The 19453-nt window shown below is 40.1% G+C and overlaps 1 long non-coding RNA gene across 2 annotated transcripts in view; it reads left to right on the top strand.

Annotated features, from left to right (window-relative positions):
- The window catches only part of LOC102548671 (uncharacterized), a 152604-nt gene that overhangs the window by 9984 nt on the left and 123167 nt on the right, over positions 1 to 19453 (top strand). Inside the window, exons 2-4 of one of the 2 annotated variants that reach the window (XR_015683493.1) lie at positions 5899 to 5996; positions 15348 to 15433; positions 15770 to 15966. This is a non-coding gene — a long non-coding RNA (uncharacterized LOC102548671). Of the gene's footprint in view, positions 1 to 5898; positions 5997 to 15225; positions 15434 to 15769; positions 15967 to 19453 lie in introns of both variants that reach the window. The other variant, XR_015683494.1, reaches the window with a different exon arrangement.

Consider the following 19453-nt stretch of genomic DNA (forward strand, 5'->3'; position numbering starts at 1 on the left):
TGTAACACACACACACACACACACACACACACACACACACACACACACACACACACACTTGGGCCCCGAGTATAAATACATCTGGGTCTGTTTTTCAAAATACAGTAGTCAGTCATCATTAAATTTTTCCTTCTCAGCTCTGTGTTTTATCTCAAAGACACTTGTCTGTTAAGTATTAACATATTAAAATATTTTTCTGTATTTGGTGGACAGACGTCACTGTTACATATTTCTGACCGACACAACAATATGAAAGTATTTGTAAAATTCTGGGTGATCCAGCAGGAGCAGTCAGTGTGCTAATGTCCTGAACCTTGAGGTGGTTGCAAACCTAACGGTTGTTGTCTACGCAATCAGAATTAACTTTAGAAAGCAAACAAACGAACCGCACCATGGGAGTTTAGCATCTACAACTGATGCTAGTGTTTTCTTTCTAGAGCAGACCAAAGGAGATAGATTCAGGGTGTAGGCAGCGATGCCTTTCTCTCCACCCACCCACCCCCTCCCCACCAAGATCTTGCTGCTTTTAGCAATTACAAAGCAAATAAGCAAGCAGACTTATACTTTTAATTGTCCTCTTTCAGGAGGTAGGAATTACTAGGCTTCACAGCATCTTCGTATTATTGGTCAGTGATGATGAGGAGGTACAGGGGTCTGACTGATAAGACGCTGTGTCCGATACCCATTGGAGCACATACTGTGGGAGAGTTGATATGACAAGGTTTAATTTACATATGTTCAAACAACAACTTCTCAATTTCTTCCTTTTCTTCTTCTACTATGTAGACCTAGCTGGGCTAGAACTCACGATGTAGACTAGCCAGGCCTCAAACTCACAGAGATCTGCCTACCCCTGCCACCCCAGTTTTAGGCTTTTTGTTGTTTTTTTTTTCCTTCCTTCCTTTAAACTTAAAAAAAAAGATTAATTATTTTTTACTTAGCATGCGCTGGTGTTTCGCCCCCATGCATGTCTGCGTGAGGGTCTTAGCTCTGCAGGGACTGGAATTACAGGGGCACCGTGGGGTTGCTGGGAATTGAACCCATGTCCTCTGGAAGTGCGGCCAGTGTTCTTAACCGATGAGCCATCTCCCAGCCTGGCTTGTTTAAAATGACTGTGGGTCCGTTGAGGACACAGTGGTAGTGCTGATTCTGGTTCAGGGCTGTGGTAGAGCAAACGTTCAGATCTCTCAGAGGTTTCCAGGGGCTGTGCTGCTCATACTGCGCAGTGAGGCACCTGTGTGACCTGCCTCCCTTTCCCGAGGTTTTCCGCTGGACATGTTTTGTTCTGCGTGTTTTCTCTTCCTTTGGTAAGGCCCATCCTTTCCTAGACTTCTCTGCCTGTGCTAAGGAGATGAGCTGACTTAAGAAACCAAGAGTAGGAGAGAAGCAGTATTCCTTTGAAGTGAGCAGAAGCCATACTTTCTAAGCCCTTTAACAGGAAGAAAGGAACACCATTAGGTGCCTTCTTCTGGCCACATTTTCCCTTTTTCCACTGAGTCAGCTGGGGGAAAAGAGGGAGTTGAATTATCAAAATAGCAATTCATCCCTCAAGGTCCTTCCTTCTTGCCTTTGAGTAGTTGACCTCCCAGAGGAGGGAGACAGACGATGAACATATAAACAAAATACAGCATATCAGGGTGGTGGCTCAGTGCTTTTTGAGGTAAATAAGGATGAATGTCACTACATGGGACAGTTAAAGGTCACGGCCAGTTGACTTGCTAAGCTTAGTAAAGGTTGAAGTTAATTGTTCCTCTTCTGTCTCCGAAGCATGCCTTCAAGGTGTGGCCCCAACCGTTTCTGTTTCCCTCCTGTTTCGATGGCCCCTGACGATTGTGCCTCTTGGGGTGTAGCTCAGAAGTTCAATGACATTTAGAAGTGTTCCACTGGGGTCTTACCCGGTGTGGTCTTTACTTTGCTGTGTGGCATATGAACTTTCCACCGTCAATGACAGATGACAATCTCCTTGAAGAAATCCACTCGTTCTGGAGAAGATTCAACAGAAAATTAAATAAAGGGTATACAGCTGAAGAAGAGGTCAGGAAGGGCTTCCAGTTTCTTCACTGCTCAATGTCCCCTGGGGTTCCTTAGGTTCTTCAAGGTGACAGAATGAGTTCTGGAGGTTGGGGATGATTGGTTTGTTGGAGTGGATGGCACAGTACCTGGCAAGTACTCAAACACTGCTGTTTTATTTTACTTTTTAATAAATAAGAGAGCCAGTGATTAAACCTTATCTGACATTGTGTCCTGACCAAAAGTCACCTAAGCATGCTTTCTCACTCTGGACTACTGTTCACGGTGCTGCAGGGAAGTAGGACTCTGGTTCAAGTGAGTGACATCCTGCTATGATTCTCACTGACGGCGTGGGTCTATTAGTATGTATACCTTGGTCTTAAGGGGAGACTCTGTCCCAGTGTTCTGTAATTGTGTAGTAAATTAGACTAGTCGCACTTAAGATGGGGTTTTCACAGAGTCATCAGTGAAGTCGCCAGAGAACTTGTTCTGAAATCCACTGTAATAGTTATTTGTTTTAGGATTGACTCTTTGCTATTTGAATATGTCTTTCCTTTTGTTTTCATTATAAATGTATGACACACATTTCTGGGTCAAGATTAAACTAACAGAGCTGATCTGGCACCGTGACACACACTATTCTAAGGTGGCTGTGCTCCGAGACTTGCCCAGGGATCTAAAAATGGCCAGGTGAAAGTCTCTTGACTTTGTGATTTCTTCATCTACCAACTGGGCAGAGTGCTTCACTCCTACAGAGAAGGCTGTGACCATCAGTTAGGTATTTGTTTAAGTGGCTGTGATAGCTTGAAAGAACGACCTTTTATAAAAACAGGATACATTGTATTTATCCTTGCAGTGTTTTCTTGAGTCTAATTATAACTAACTTTTTTTTCTATCTGGCAGGAGAGCGGAAGAGGGAAAATGTGAGCACAGAAAGTGGTGCTTATTTCCATCACAAAAACGATTTTACAGTGTTGGGAGAATGTCACTCTACTGCTTAGACTGATCCTGGGTGGGTCTAGTATTAACTTACTGTGTAAACACGAGATAGCAGGTTCCTTCAGAGCCTCCTCAGCAACAGGGGGAAACGCATAGTTGGTATATTCTGTGTATGTGAACTTAAAACAGGAGCTGTCACGACAAGGAGGCTCTTTGTAGATCTTTTACTTTAATTTCATCTTATGTCAGGAAATGGAGATTTTAAGTTATGTGTCACTCTCCAAACTGTAATTGTCCTAATCTCATTACACTGATTATTACTTTGCATATGGAATGGTCTGCAGGATGCTAAAAATCACCATTTACAAAACCATTAATAAAATTAAAGTAAATCTTAGTGAGCCATGCTGAGATTTTGACATCCCTTTTAGTACAGCAAGGAAAAAAGATTTATTAGATGTAAGTTTCCTTCCATCTGTGTAATTAGTCCTTGTATCTCTTAGTGTTCTGGGCTTTAGAAGTGGGCACTGGCTAACTTAAATGTAAATGAAGAAAAACACATGCATAAGTTATTGGAAAGAGATATAAGTGACCGTGAGGAAGAGACAGATAGGTAGATTCAGAAAGTTCTAGAGCAGCAGAACTCAGGGGATCCATGTCACAGGGCCCAAGGAGGCCACTCATAGTCCCAGGGTAAACAGAGCACCCCCCTCTTTCATGTTGTCATCGCAAGGAAAGCTTCATATTTCAGAGCCAGAGGATCTGACTCGGCTGTCCAGAGGCATGGGCCTCTACCTACGTCTGGTGAAGAAGGGTGGATAGGGAATGAATGGAATGTTTTGATAGACAGAGTGCTAAGATCATCCAAGATGCATATGGACGGAAAACCATTGCTTGTCCAAAACTAATATAAACCAACAAATAGCTCCCCCCCCAAAAAAATAAACAAAGAAAAAAAGAAAGAAAAACGGGGGGGGGAGAGCCTCGTTACCAGAAGAGGGGCTAGAACAGATGCAGACTTGTGTCCTGAGAGAGCTTCATATGTGCAGCGTTGCATCGTCTTCCCTGGGAAGGGACGGAGCAGTCTTAGTGGATACTTTTTGCTACTTTGGTCTTCCCGTTATATTCAGGTTTTCATACCTCATTCAAATCATCAAGAAAATACCACAATAGACATAATGGTTTTATTCAGTTTGGCTACACAGATTCATTGACTCATTGATTCTCCTTGTCATATGGCCATGAACTTTCCGAAGGGAAACCAGAGATTTGCTTATTACTACACACGTTACGTGACTGATGGAACTGTGGCTCCCTGGGGGCCTTCTCAGAGGTGGATTGGAAATCAGCTCCTCCGTGTCTCTTCCTTCTCTTCCTAGCATCTCACCTTACCCTCTCCAGCTGCACCAGCTTGGAAGGCCCCCACCTAAATGTCTGAGCAAGAAAATGAGACTAGTAAAGAATCAGGCTGAAGTCAGTGTGCTGTCACATTAACAATCAGCCTCCTTGCTTGGCTTGCCGGGGCACCATCATTTAAAACATAGGGAACATATCTACTTAGGCATAGAGAGAGCCTCTTGATTTTAAAAACAAGCATTGTAGACAAATCTATACTGAGTAAATATGAGCACTCACTCATAAGTAAACATGAACACTAAGTAAATATGAATACTCATCTATTATGGGGAATAATAAATATGTAAATATGTGTAGCTAGCTTCTTAGCCTAACTTAGTTGGAGTTTTTTTTTTCTAAATGTAGAGAAAACCTGATTGCAGTAGGGTCATAACAAATAATTCAATACTGTCAAGTTGTTGGGCTAAGGGAACTGGAAGAGAGTTGATTTGTGGTCTATATAGGGCAAACACCCTTCTAGGAATGGTGTCTTCTAAGTTTAAACTTCTGGGAGCATTAAAATCAGGAAGATCTTTTATGTTAGAAATCTTCAAATTATCTAAACTTCTAAGATTCCTTTGTCGGAAAATGTTGGGAAATTAAAAACTACTTATTGTAATATTTACATATATAGTTTTATTTTTCTTGAATTTGGAATTGCTAAGTCTGAAAGGAAAATAACAGAATTCTATTCTTGTATAAACAGGTTAAGTGTTTGTCAAGATCACAAGAAAAGTATAAAACTAATGAATATCAAAAACCGCACAGACTTTATACAACTGACAGTGGATTCTGTTCATTGTTTTGCCTGCAGATTTTGATTGTATGGTTTTTCTCTTGCATTCATGTTTGAAATGCTTACATTTTCCTCTGTTTTTAAAAACATCTTAAAGCCAGCTTCCAGGGAACTCCCATTCAGTGAACCAATTCAGCTCAGAAAGAATTTCAGAAGTGAGGGCAACTACATCTTTCTGTCGTTGATGTGATCATGTTTTGAGCTACTTCAATAGTCATAAGTATTTCAGTGGGCAAATGAAGTAAGTCATCCTAGACACTTGTGTGCCTTGGTGACTGATAGTTTACAAGGGTGCCTCAGGGGGGAAACCATAATTCCTTAGCCAAAGAATGTTATCTTTTAACAAAATGGTAGATTAAAGAGCAGTACACACATGTGCATGGGCACACAAGTATGTATGTATGTATGTATGTATGTATGTATGTATGTATGTATGTATGTATTTAAGTGACACGTAACTTCTAAGCTGGTTACTTTAAACAGACTAGTGAAATACTTTAACGACTCCTAGGCTGGTTCTCTATAATACATGGACCCAAGAATTTTAGACTATAGAGTATCTAAAAGTGGCAGCTTTATTCTCCTGAGTTAGCAGATAATTCATTTTGATGTGCATGTTTTTTCTAGACATGATTCCTTCTTAGACATTGAGTTAAAACAATATTTTTTGTTTTATTCCATGCCAAATACAGTCTCTGAAATTCTTTTTATTTTTGGTATTCTAGCATTCTCCCAAGCAATTCTTTTGTTTCTTCCAGGTAATGTGAAACACTGTATCTTAGCTGATACCCCCATGCAGGAGCTTAGCTTCCTCGGCTTGGTGGTTCTATAATCTTCACACTTGGTTGCCTCTGAGGTGAGTTTGTGTAAAACCAGACTGTGTCAGTCAATCAGTAAACTCAGTGTTCCACCTGGATTCCAGGAAGAGCTGCCAAGGCTGGCCCCTAAGTTGTTGTTCAGGGGCAGAACGTACAGAGGTACCAGGTTTTTCTCACGTGCTTACCATGTAGAAATTTGACTCGCCTTCATTCTTTAGGAAACCAATTCCAACCTCCTGGCTTATATTTTCATTAAATTTAGCTTAGAGTGCCTTGTAAACTATTTTTCAAAGCCGTACATACATAAAATGCAGTTACCATCTTCACATAGCTGACCATCAGAAGTGCTACCCACAGTTTCTTAAATCGTGAGTCACCGTCCTGTATCAGGTCAGGTAACCGAATGAGGGGGTTGTGGAAATTTTGGAAACAATTTAAGATTTCTGAAACTACCGACTTCACACTAACTTAAAGGCATGTGCGTAATCATTTTATGGTCTTACCAGAACATTTACCCCATTCTGGGCATTGTGTGACTACATTTCAGTCTTGGATCTTGGACACTTCTGTCCGTACAACGTCACACCCCAGCTTACCAAGGACTGCTGCCTGAGTCACCTAGACTCATGTTCAAAACTGCTGTACATTGTCAACTGCAGCACCTTTACTGTATACACAAAGCTTCCTGCTTTCATAAAAACAAATGATGTATCTTTAATATTTTTCTGCCATCATTCCTTAGTATATAATTCTCAAATTAGTGCATCTTCAGACTGTGTTGTTAGACTGTCTGATTTAAAAGATTACTGTTTGAGTGACTGACAAGTAAAAAAAAAATGCCAGAATGAATTTTAGTTTGGGCTTAGGAGAGAAATTCCACAATTCCAAATCCTAAAAAGACCTCTGGCATTTTTATGTATTTCTGAGAAGTGCCATCTTCAGCATTGGTATGGATAAATCAAATTATCAGTCTTTGAAAGTACTGAAGGTGCTCTGTGTCCTGCAATATCAAATATTCAGCCAAGATTTAGTTCTTTATGTAAATTAAAATAAGCGCATCTATCTCATGAATATGCAAAAATCTTTCATATTTAATTTTTATTATATTTTAAAATAAAATTCTTTATGATTGATTGCGAGTAAATGCTCAGTTTGTATACCTTTTACATAGACTGACGTACCTCAGAATTTCTTGGGCAAAGGCTATCACAATGGACAAAGAATCTCTTGGCTATATTTAAGACCCTTTGATAAGAAGTAAATCGTGGCTTGTTCATGCTGGATCCTGCTCAACCGTTTTTAGTGGAACATTGTGTTTAAAAACCGAGGCACTGAAGATAGAAAACGTTGGATTGAACCTTCCAGTATTCCTTCCTGGCCATGAGATGTGAAATAGTTATGTCACGAGTCCTCATCTGTAACATATTATAGCGATGACCACTTCATAAAGAGATTACAGTGTTTATTATGTCACCTGGAGAAGAAGAGATTCTGTAGTATTTTTCTTGTGAGAACATTGGATTTGTTTTGTTTGTTACTAAATGTATTTACCCATTTAAAATTTACTTCTTGCAAAAATCCTTAGTCTGCATTTTTGATATCAGTTAAGAACATGGCAGACACTGGTAGCTGCTTAAAATATTAGGAATCACTCATAAAATAATGTATAAATTCCGGTCGGAATTATCAGAACACATTTGCAAATTTCACTCAGAGTTTTAATAAATATGCTATGTATTTATTCTAAAAGGATGACTTAGAGCCTGTATACAGCTTTCAGTCTCCACAACCAAAAATTTCAGATAATTTCAAAAATTCAAAGTAATTTTCTCTTAGTCAGAGTAAGAAGAATGTAATTGACTTACTTTTTTTTACTGTTAGATATTTAGCTTCTCTGCAATTTTTTTCATTATGAAAAACCTCGTTGCCACAAACATTTTTCTGCAAGTGTATTTAAAAGTATAATTAATATTGCATTCAATGTATGAATATTTCAAAAGGAATTTAACCTAAGTGCTTTTCTGAAAACTTGTAACAATTTATCCCACTTCAGTATTTTCTAATAGATTTGTCATTTTCAAATCACTACTTCGAAAAGTTTTGATCTATTCTGAAGGGGATGGTTTGGAGATCCTGCTGTTTTCGCCCAGCTCCCAGGATGAGCAAAGTCTGAAAGGAGGAAGTTCTTCTTGAACCCCAGACTGAGGAGAAGCTCTGCACATAGGGCTGTTTTACACTGATTTCACCAGTGGTAACAAAATTTACTCAGTAGTCCATTAAATAAAGCATTTGATAACACAACACACACACACACACACACACACACACACACACACACACGTTTTGACCTGTTAATAACCAAGTACAAAATGCCAATTTCTATCATATTTAACACCCACATGCACAGCTCTCATACCGTGCTATGGCACATCTTGAATCAAGTAAATGTTTGACTTCTTAATGAATTTTAAGTCTTAGCAGAACAAGGAAGGGACCAAGAAAAGAATTGTGCAGTTGACTTTAAAATGTCTGGAAATGTAAAAATGGGTAATTGTTAGTACAGAAGAGCCATTTAGGTTCTTGCCTTCATTCTAAATGTTAGAGGCCACCAGAATGACAAATGGGTTATATTTTTTTTTGTTGTAGTTTCTTTGCTCAATATCCACCCCCAAAAAACCCAAAAAAACAAAAAAACCCCAACAACAACAAAAACCAAAACCAAACCAAAACAAAACAAAACAAAAACAAAAACAAAAACAAAAAACAAAAAACAAACCCCTTTTTAGGCCGTGTACGTTCACAGGATGTAATAGGCATTTGACCAGTGGAACATATTACACATGCAGACTAACTTCAGGATTCAGTCATTGGGTCTTCAAACATTTTTTTCAAGTCACAAATGGCTGTTGGGCCTCATCCTGAGCACATCCGTGAGAAAAAGAAGTTACATATTGGTGGGGAAAGACAGCAAAGCACAAGATCAACACATTTCATCATCAAATATTCAGAGGTGATCAGTGATACGGGAAACATAGGGAGAAACGAGATGGAGGTGGGACATGAGTGGTGGGTCATACCTGTACATGTGCTTTCAGGAACATAAATTTGAAGGAGGTAAGGAATTTTGTGGGTGTCTGGGGCAAATGTTTTCTAGGCTGTCTACTTCTGGGAGTTCAGGCATATCTGACTGACTGGTGTACTATAAGAAGATTGTGACTTGGATTTGAAAACTCTGAGAAAGTTAGAATTGAAGATAGAGCTCAGTAGTAGATTTTTTTTCCTAACAGAAAGAAGACCATGACTTCTATTCCTAGAACAAACAAACCAGAATAAACTAACAGAACGGCTCAAGATCTGAGAGCTTTTACAAGAAACAACAACTTGTCACAGATCACATGAGACACTAGTGGAGAGGGGAAGAATACTGCAGATTGGCTTTGCTTTAAATCTGGTTCTGTACAGCAATGCTTAATTAACATAAGGTAGATCACAGCGGAGAAGACTCACACTCTGCTTGTAAAAGCCAGGACAAATGGACAGTGTCATTTGGGGTAGACAGAAAAGTCACAGTGGCCACTCAGCCCCCAAGAGTCCAGGGAGCTAGACTCCTAGCACTTGGCATTCTCTACTTACCACTTTAGACTACTAAGAATGTCATCTGGATTGGTGTCCTGCTTGGCTGTATTAGTGAGCTGTGTGCACACATTTCTAATGTTCGTCAGCTCTAATCACTGTAGCTGAACAGTTGTAAAGAGCGTTTCCTCGTTCATCCTCCCCCCTCCCCCTTCACTCTGTCTCATTCTCTGCACGGCTGAGGGCGTTTGGTCTTAGATGGGAAGCTTTTGCCCTTCTGTGTAGCCAGTGTGCTGGGGCAGAGTCTGATGGTGAGAAAGGATTCCTGAAAGGTGTTTGGCTAAGAGGCTAAATCATGAACTATAAATCCATTAAGTCCCGTTTCCCTATTGGATAGGCAGTGAAATGGTATTACCTGAGTTCTGCAGTGTAAAGGGAAATTGAGATGTGTTGCTTCTTTATTTAATGAACGGCCTCTCAGTTCTCGGCTGTTACCATCCTTCGACATTTTACATCAGCACAATTAAAACAAAACAAAACAAAACAAAACACAACAACAACCTTTTCAAATGTGTGGGATAATCTTGGATCTTTAGAGAGTGGTTTCTCATAACACTCCGTGTGTACAATTTTAAACCAGTCATTTGTTATTCTGGCTAAAAAGGGATATACAATCAGGACTGAGTAAAGACAGTAAAAGATTCCTCTAAACAAAGTGTTAGTGAACAAACGCTTACTCTATCACCTGCTGGGATTTCTGAACTGTAGTTAATGGAGAAAATGTTAGAGCCACATTCCGCTTTCAACTTTATACGAGTTATAAATGTGACCTTAAGTCACTTAATGTCTTCAACTCATTGACATTGGTGTGTTAAGCAAGAAGAATATATTTTGTTGCATGTCACTTTATGGTGACTATTAACATTATTATTAACATTAAAATCATATTTATATGCAGGTGCTTTGGTAACCAAGTCAGTAAAGCTGGATCATTATTGTGGCAGAACTTAACCATCATTAGGTCCTTCTGTTAATATTGACACGGACAGACGAATTTATGGTTTTCACAATTTTACCTTTTGAAACACAGGGGACATATTATCTGAACCATAATAATCAAAATCTATAGAAGGATGAACAGTATCCTAGAATATTTTAGAAGACGCTAAGTAGCAACTGTGCATTCTTGTTCTTTATCTAAACTTATGAATCCCTCAGGTTTTGATTCTAATCAGAGTTCTCTCTCTCTCTCTCTCTCTCTCTCTCTCTCTCTCTCTCTCTCTCTCTCTCTGCTTCATAGAAATAAGCAAATATACTGGATGGTTCATAGGAAAAGGCCCTGATTCTCCATAGGCATCTGCTGCTCAAAGCAACTTTCAACGTTTTCTATTCTACATTTGAAGATAAAGAAGTGAATCTACAGAAACTATTTGTATTTGAGCGCACAGAAGTGGTATACATAGCTATTGTTTTGTTCTTTGTTAATTTCCTCACCATTAACTCATTTTGAAACTAACTATAGATGATACAAAAATATTTCTAGGGTCACAACTGAAGGCATATGGGCACAATAGTTGTATCTCTATAAACATCACATTTATCCGAGATGAAGACAAGTGGAGGTTGCTGAAATTTGGCTCACTGAACAATTGGGTTAAAGACACATCATAGTTTGTTGGGTTATGACTGTACACTTGGAATGTCTCTGAGCAATTAAACGGTGCAGTGTATAAATGCTATGTAGCATGACTAGTATAACTCATGTGCCAGTTCTTTTTTGAGATACCGAGACCCAGGTAGTGGTCTTGGTGATCAAAAGGATGCTGGGCGATGTTTTAAACCATGTTCTGTTTCCCAGACAAAGTTAGCTTAGTCAAAGACCTTGAGTGCACACGGCATGCTGAGTAGTGCCCAGCATAGGCAAGCCCAGTGATGTGTTGGACATTAGCTTAAATGTCCCTAAGGTCCTCAACTTTTCTAAGTGTCATTATCAGTGTGGATGTGACTGTTCTAAGCCAGGAGTTCTCAGGAGTATAGTGCAGCAGATTCACTTATGGAGTTTGGAAGCATGGGTTCCTTGGTCTCTTCCATACTTTCTGCTCAGGCCAGGGCCACCAAGCAATACACTCCGGGTGACACAGAGAGTAGATGTTTGATAGGTGCACTATATTTTGTGACCTTCTGGAACCAGCTTGTCTCCACATATGCATTTTATAAGTAGTCCAATCCAACTGCATATGCCAATAATCGTGAATGAACTGTCCAGTATCTTTTTTTGTTTAACCTCATACAACAATTAGTGGATTAGTAGTATAGAAAAGCTTTCGAAAATGATCAATGGGAAATCATATACAGAGGGCTCTAGCTTCTGCTTTCAAGATGCAGAGGACCTGGTGAGAGATTCACATAAGTAATTTTGATGCTATGCTAACTCAAATCAGATCAGAAAGAATTAAGAATTACAAAGTTAGTTCTTCTTCTTCTTCTTCTTCTTCTTCTTCTTCTTCTTCTTCTTCTTCTTCTTCTTCTTCTTCTTCTTCTTCTTCTTCTTCTTCTTCTTCTCCTCTTCCTCCTCCTCCTCCTCCTCCTCTTCCTCCTCCTCCTCTTCCTCCTCCTCCTCCTCTTTTACATACTACTAGGTTCATTTCATATGTTTAAAAAAATTATTCTCGATGTACTCCTGTGAGCCTGTATCAATTTGATTTTCTGATGGGAAATGGAAGTTAAGAGGTTCAGGGCTTATTTTAATATTGGAGTTAGTAAATGGTCAGACTAGAATCTGAATCAAGGTTTGCCAACCACAATGCTATACACTCTTTGCAAAATGATGTTGCTTTTTGTGGAGAGAGGAGGGAAAATGAAAATGATGTTCACAAAACTCTGAGTGATGACCAGTCGCAGTACCAGTATTTCTTACTTCATTAATCCTGTTGAGCTACTTTTTGTCCTAAGTTTAGATTAGGACCCAAGGGTGAATTCCAGTCATTGAAAATTACCGATACATTATTGTATCGGTCATATAAATCCCTTGGACATACCCATGCCACGAGAGCCACTTACGAACAAAGGCCAACCAAAGCAATGCCAGCTTTACATTTCTGTTCTCAATAAGGGGGAACACAGTCATTGAGGGGGCACATCAGGAAGGCTGTCATTATTACTGTTTGCTGTGTATAGATGGTTTGATGTAAATCTAGTTCCAGTTAACATCAGTTAAAATTCATGCTGTATACTTGGTATGATAGGGACATTGTTTCTTTAGTTTTTAGCTCTCAGCCTGTCAAAGAGAGGCACCTCCTTCACCACCCTCGTTCACAGAAAGACTGTGTTGTAGAAGGCAGGGCACAGTACTAAGTTGGAGAATTGTTCCCTGATTGTGGCTGACTTGCACGTGCATGCCTGTCATGATGCACAAGGTTTGCAACCCCTGCATTGGCCAAATAGACCCTCCCTTTGTGCTGGTGATCTCAGCAGGCTCCTTTACCACCGTGGTCTGTCCCTCCAGCCCAGCCTCACTTTCTCTTTCATGTCCATCTCACATTTTGTCTCTTCCCTTCAAGGCCCCCTACTGCCCACTTTCTTCCTGAGTTCCTGCTGGAGCTCTTCAGCACCTAGGGATCATCTAGAGAATTTGCATAATTAAGTCTGTAAGTAAGAAACAAACTCTGACAGCAGAAAGCATTTAGGACCACGTGACTGTTTTAGTGTAAACACAATGAACACATCTTTGGTGAAGTAAAAATGAGTTCTTTGGCTTTTAAAGTTGTCAGAGCAATTGTGAAAAGTTTCAAAGCTTGAAGGCTGAGGCTATGATTCAGATCCCCAGCAATGGAGTGGGAGATAAAAAAAAAAAGAGTATCTGCAAGTATCAATTAAAAAAAGGCTCAAAATGCCTGCTGAGTTCACATCATATATAATTGATATTTTATTTGTATAATCCCCCTTTGAAATTTTTTTTGCAACTGCCCTCCCCCCCTCATCCTGATTTTCATGACTGGGGTCGTACTCGCCTTGAATTGGGTAATGACATCCGCTTGCTTGAACGATTCAAAACTGAAGTTTGGCTCTGGACTTGCTTTAAATGTTAACTCCTCTCTGGAAAGTCTCCTGAGCTTTGAAGACAGCCATTATTACCCACCTATTTCCATTGAGCAGCCTGTGACTTTACCCAGTTACTCTCTAGGAACAATGGGAGGGCTCAAGAGAGCCTGTGATGCGGGATAATAACGTCAGACTACCACATCTTCATATGCTCTCTCTCATGTATGTGAACCTGAAAGACGGCAGTGGTGACAATTATATATGACTACCGTCTGGTAAATTTGGTTGCAAGAAAATGAAGACGTTGTTTTTCACTGTATAGGCAATGGAATATTCTAGCAATAAATAATAGCCAAAGTCTCATTGGCTAACCCACATTATATTTTGAGTTATATAAACTTGCTGGTCAGGGCCTCTCTCAGTGGGCACTCAACATTCCCTGTCTTCTCTCTCTTATTACGCTTCCTCTCAGTGTTGGGAGTTTAGAGTTTGCCCACCAATAGGAAGGGAGAGAAGATTATGGATTGGCTTTTAAATGCTTCTTTCTCAGAAGGACCACTTGTCCCAATCCTTTGGGCAAATTTTTCAGGCCCACTCAACTTCAGAAAATTTGGAGCATCTAAGAAAGCCAGAAAACCAAGGTAGCATTAAAAATAGGCACCATAGAAAAATATCCCTCCAAGTCCTTGCCCGGGACACATAGGTGTGGCTAAAGACAGGTGTGTAAGCAGCGGGATGATATATTTTAAAGATGACCGCTAACACCTTTACCCATAAACTTGCATGATAAACTTCCAAGAATTTTCTCATACACCATGTTGGCACAGAGACCATTCAGGGAAAACAGACTAATCCCCTTATAGCCCAGAGTAAATAAATACTCTTTTATGAGATGTTTTATAAGGACTTTGCATTAAGGGCCCAGATTGGGATCCTACTAGGTATAAAATAGTCAAGTGCAAATTTATATGTTTCTAATTTTGTTTTGTTCAAGGCTTAGCGTAGAAATTAAAAGAATGGGCATGGAGTTCAGGCAACACTGATAAATCACAAAGGGTATGTGGGAAGCTGGACTTGTGTTGCAAAGGGTAAGCTATAAATTGTCAAAAGACAGGAGCGGATCTTTCATTTAACATATCTCGGGTGCGTTATCCTGACATTGGCGCTGATATCACTCTTTCCTTATGGGGTGCTGATCACTCTGTAGGCCTCTCAAATGTCTGGTTCCAGTCTTGCCTCAACGTCTTGAAGGTAGCAGAAAGTCGTGTAATTGTGGGGATAATTAAAAACAACCAAAGCGCAAGTCTAAAACTTGTACTTTTATGACTGCAATGCAGGCTATCAAAATGACAGGGTGTCTGGAGGGGGACCCTTGCACGCACCCAGATTAAATGAGTCCATTAGTTGATTGTTTCTGGTATGAAGATAAGTAGAGAAAAGTATAATAATGCTAGCGTTTAAGTGGACCTAATTAGACTTCAAGTTTAACACTCCATTAAGATGAATGGTGAAGGGTCACCCCTGTTCAGGCTGTGGCAATGTCTTAGTGTGTCTGGATATTGCCTCTGAAGACAACAGTCTGTCAGCATACGTTCTTACAGTCACCCCTGGAAAGCAGACTGGAAATTTAATTCTTTTAAAATTAAATCTCAGGTTCTGGAGGCCGCGGTCGACTCCACAGGGAGACCTTAAAACCTCAAGTTCTGCAGCTGTATTAGTCATAAACAACAACAATAGTAATGATAATTCTTTCCCACGTCTACGGAAACTTGCAGGCGCATACTTCAGTGCTTCCCCGAATATGATCTGGTGAAACTGACAGCCTCCAGTTTACCCCTGAAGGACCTTGGCTGAAGAAAGGGTGAGTGACTTGGCTCGAACGACGGCGCACGTCACTGCACAGCCAGAAATAACATCGCGGGGCTACGTAGCTTTGTTGTCATAGTTTGTTATCTTTCACAAAAGGCAATGAGGCCTAATGAATTCATGTGAACCCTCACGGCACGGCACGGGGGTCAGGTTTTGGGGAATTGATGGTGTGAATCCTGCTCTCAGCCAGGGAAATTTGGCTCGGTTAGTGCGCAAGTAGGAGGAAAGCTTCGGCCATGGGGTTAAAGTAAGGCATAGGAACATAGCCTTGAATGTAGACCTCTGGGGCCGTTTTTATCTATTTGTCATCCAAACACTTTGTCTTTAGGACTTTCGGTGACTGGCTTCAGAAACAGTTACCTGGAGACTGAAAAGATAAACCGAACGTGTCTTGAGAGGAATGTCGGGGCGAAGATGAAGCTCTGATGGTCTAAGTCTCTCCACCCGCATCCTTGACCATGACGTGGTTCCAAGTCTGTTATGTCACAACACTGCTTGTGTTGTAGACTTGGGAGGGAGTCCTGGGTAAGTACTTGTGTCCTGCTGAGTTTCAGTGGCTCCGTTTCAGAATCATTAAGCCAGATATGCCCTGCTTATCTGCGTTTTATGGCTTTGCAAGATTAGAAGAAGACCTGTCTCGGTGTAGAACTGGTGCCACATAGACCCATCCCTAATTGGCTCTACTTGTGGAACTGCAAATTTTAGACCTGTTTCTACAGATCCGGTTCTAATTTTAAAAGTGCTAATATTTTTTAAAATCGAAAATAAACCACGCGTGGGGTCATTCATCTCAGGAGTTTGGATTGGATTTAAGAACGAGCAGGTCTGCAGGTGTGGTGGTGCACGTCTTTAATCGCAGCACTCAGGAGGCAGAGGCAGGAGGATCTCTTGAGTATGAGGCCAGCCTCGTCTACACAGTTCCAGGACAGCCAGGGCTACACAGAGAAACCCTATCTCTAAACAGAGAAAGCAGTTCTGGATCTGGGTTGTAGTAGCACACACTCAGGAGGCCAAGACAGGCAGAGCTCTGAGGTAGGGGTTAGCCTGATCTACAGAGCAAGTCCTACACAGCTAGAGAAACATAAAGAAACCTTGTCTCAAAAAACGAATGATCAAACAACAAACACAGTCTCACAACAACTTTCTGCCTCATGCTGGGATTCTTACTTTTGATAGCTCATGGATGAAACACAGTAGCTTGGTCTTTTCTAATAAGAGATCCTTGAGAATGGGGCATCTTCCTTGGAGCTCATTTTCTTGCTACTTCTTTACGTCCTGTCTTCCAGTTGCTCTTATATCTGGGCTTTGAATAAACAGCATCTAGTTTGCTTTGCTGTTTGACAGCATCCAGATACCTTAAGCAAACGCTCATGTTAATCCTTCCTTCGGTTTTCTTGTTGTCATACACTCTAGGACATAAGGAAGTCTTCAGAACTACCATAGCTTCGAAGCGTTCCCTTAAGCTTTCCAGTTATGTGAGTTTAACTCAACTTTATACAGGTCCAATGTTCCTACCTCATTACTCTCTGATAATTCCTATTATTTGAAAATAAACATTGGTGTCATAAATGTATCCTTTCTCATAGCACATTTCAACCTTTAAATTATTTTAGTTTTAAGAGAAAATCAATTTAATTTGGGTTTATTCTGATTAATTTTGGAATCCGTTTATAGTTGCTTTACTCTTGAATTGGTCCTTCAATACTGGTTTCAATAATACTCTGACAAAGTAAAAATATGGAAAAATTAAAGGGAAATAAAATGAAGAAAACTAAGAGATTAAGCTGGGTAAAGTTTAGTATATAAAATACATTAATGAGGTGTATATATTTCATTATCATTTTATATATGCATATATATGTACCTTATTGATTTATGTTTTATTTTCAATAATGTACAGCCTTCTGTGTTAGGCTGGTGTCCATCTATAAACAAGTATTGAATAAACATTTATAAAAATAAGATGTATGGAAAATACTATTACTACACAATTTATTTACAACTTTCTCTAGAATGTTCCTGTCCCACCTTCCATCCAAGCATAGTGGTACGCATCTTTAATCCCAGCAACTTGGGAGGCAGAGACAGTCACATCTCTGTGAGCTTGAGGCCAGCCTGGTCTACATCATGTATTGTTCCAGGACAGCCAGAGGTATATAAAAAGAGAGTGTCTCAAAACAACAACGACAAATGAGAAACAAAACCCAAACAGACAAAAAAAAAAAAAAAAGAAGTCCTTGTCCCCAAATACCATCGCTTTAAAGGGACCATTTACACTTAGTTGTGTTACAGAACCCTTATTATATCTACTTGTGAAGTCTACCATGTGTGGGTGTTCTTGGTGCTTTTCAATAGTCTGTTTCTTAGAACACATACTTGTGAGACCAGGCTTTATCTTCTTCAATCTTCTTGAAGAAATCAGCTAAACCAAGGGTTCCCCAAGTCTGGAGAAGAGAAAGAAAAACGAGCCAAGAAGAAAAATTGCGTCCTACGTTTAATAGGGATGTCAACTACGAAAATCCTGCAGCATCAGTTTCTGTCTCCTGAGTCCTACCGTTCCTTTCTCCCTCGTCCTCAAGGCCTGAGGTAAAAGCAGCAGTAGCGGCTCTCAAGCCCAACACAGACTAGGGAGACACAGGAAGGTTTCCAAAGAGATAGGAATAATGCACTCTGTGCTACTTTGGAAAAAAATCCACAAGATTTTCTATTATTCAATAATGTGTTTGAAAGACATTTACCTCCTATGAACAGTGCAGAACAAGAAGAAAACCCACAAGAAATGAAACAAACAAAACCATGGTAAGTCACCCAGTGGGACACTTCATTGCACCCATGACCCACCGGGTTCACCCAGTCTAGGCTCACCTCTGCCTTGGCTGTCAGAAATGTAAGAGCTCACATTCACAAGGCTGCCCTGTGCCTGTAACATTCACAGGCTCCCCCACCCACCCCCCAAATTTGAGCAGAAGCACTCCTCCTTTCTAAAGAGCAGCATCTGGCCTCTTCGGGCTCATTTGCATGCCAATACTGGATTGCTCTCCCAGCGCACAGCTATTTAATAGTGGTGCTGGTGTCCGAGCTCTGGGAACAAACCAAATGGTTTGGGTGTGCTTTTGTGTGCACTGCAGGTCGTTGCTACAGTGTGTTTATTAAGAATAGTACACATTCATTATAACAAGATTGCTCTTTTGCTCAGGGGCCATCATGGCACATTCTGTAAATGAATTAACAGTAGCATGCATTTGTGGATTATGAGCCCAGAAGATGCATTTGTTTATTAAATAAATCTGTAAGGCAGAAAGTATAGTTGAAAGAAATCTAAGAAATAATGAGAGTGCGAGAGTGCACATGAACAGTAGCTGTGTGTGTGCGTGTGTGTGTGTGTGTGTGTGTGTGTGTGTGTGTGTGTGAGTGTGTGTGTGTGAAACCTTAACATCTCGGCGAGTTTACCTCCTTTGTTTCTTTTAAAATCACAAGAGATCAGGGGGCCAAACTGTGGACTCACAGGCTGCAAAAACTGATGTTAAAACATAGAAGAGGAATTTAAATTACAGAAGTGTAAAACATTTCCAGAAGTGGGATTGCAAATTATTACCTGCCTCGAGAATGATTTAATATCAGGTCCTTTTGTTGTTCTTAAAATGCCTTTTCTCCAGAAATCATTCTTAAGTCCAGTTTTTGGTTTTGGCTAAAATATAGCTAAGAATGCATATATAACGTTTCCTGTTGAACTTCATTTTCCTTTGATATAGGAACTGAGCTTTTGGAATAGAAATTCAGTGAATGCTGATCTTCTCTCATTCTAACATTTTGGCCCAGGTGTGACAAACATAAATATGTTTATTAATAGGAATTATGTCTGTTAGGTTTTATGCGATTAAATAATGATTTTTCGAAAGCCTGATAGCATTTTACAGTGGCACTTAGGATTCAGGATACGTTTCTGGAGGTGGCTACTCTTCCTTTGCCTCAGTTTACCCTTGCTGTTTTTAATGTGCAATGGGACATGTTG

The sequence above is a fragment of the Rattus norvegicus genome, chromosome 3 (assembly GCF_021556685.1).
Source record: "Rattus norvegicus strain SHRSP/BbbUtx chromosome 3, alternate assembly SHRSP_T2T, whole genome shotgun sequence".
Lineage (NCBI taxonomy): Eukaryota > Metazoa > Chordata > Mammalia > Rodentia > Muridae > Rattus > Rattus norvegicus.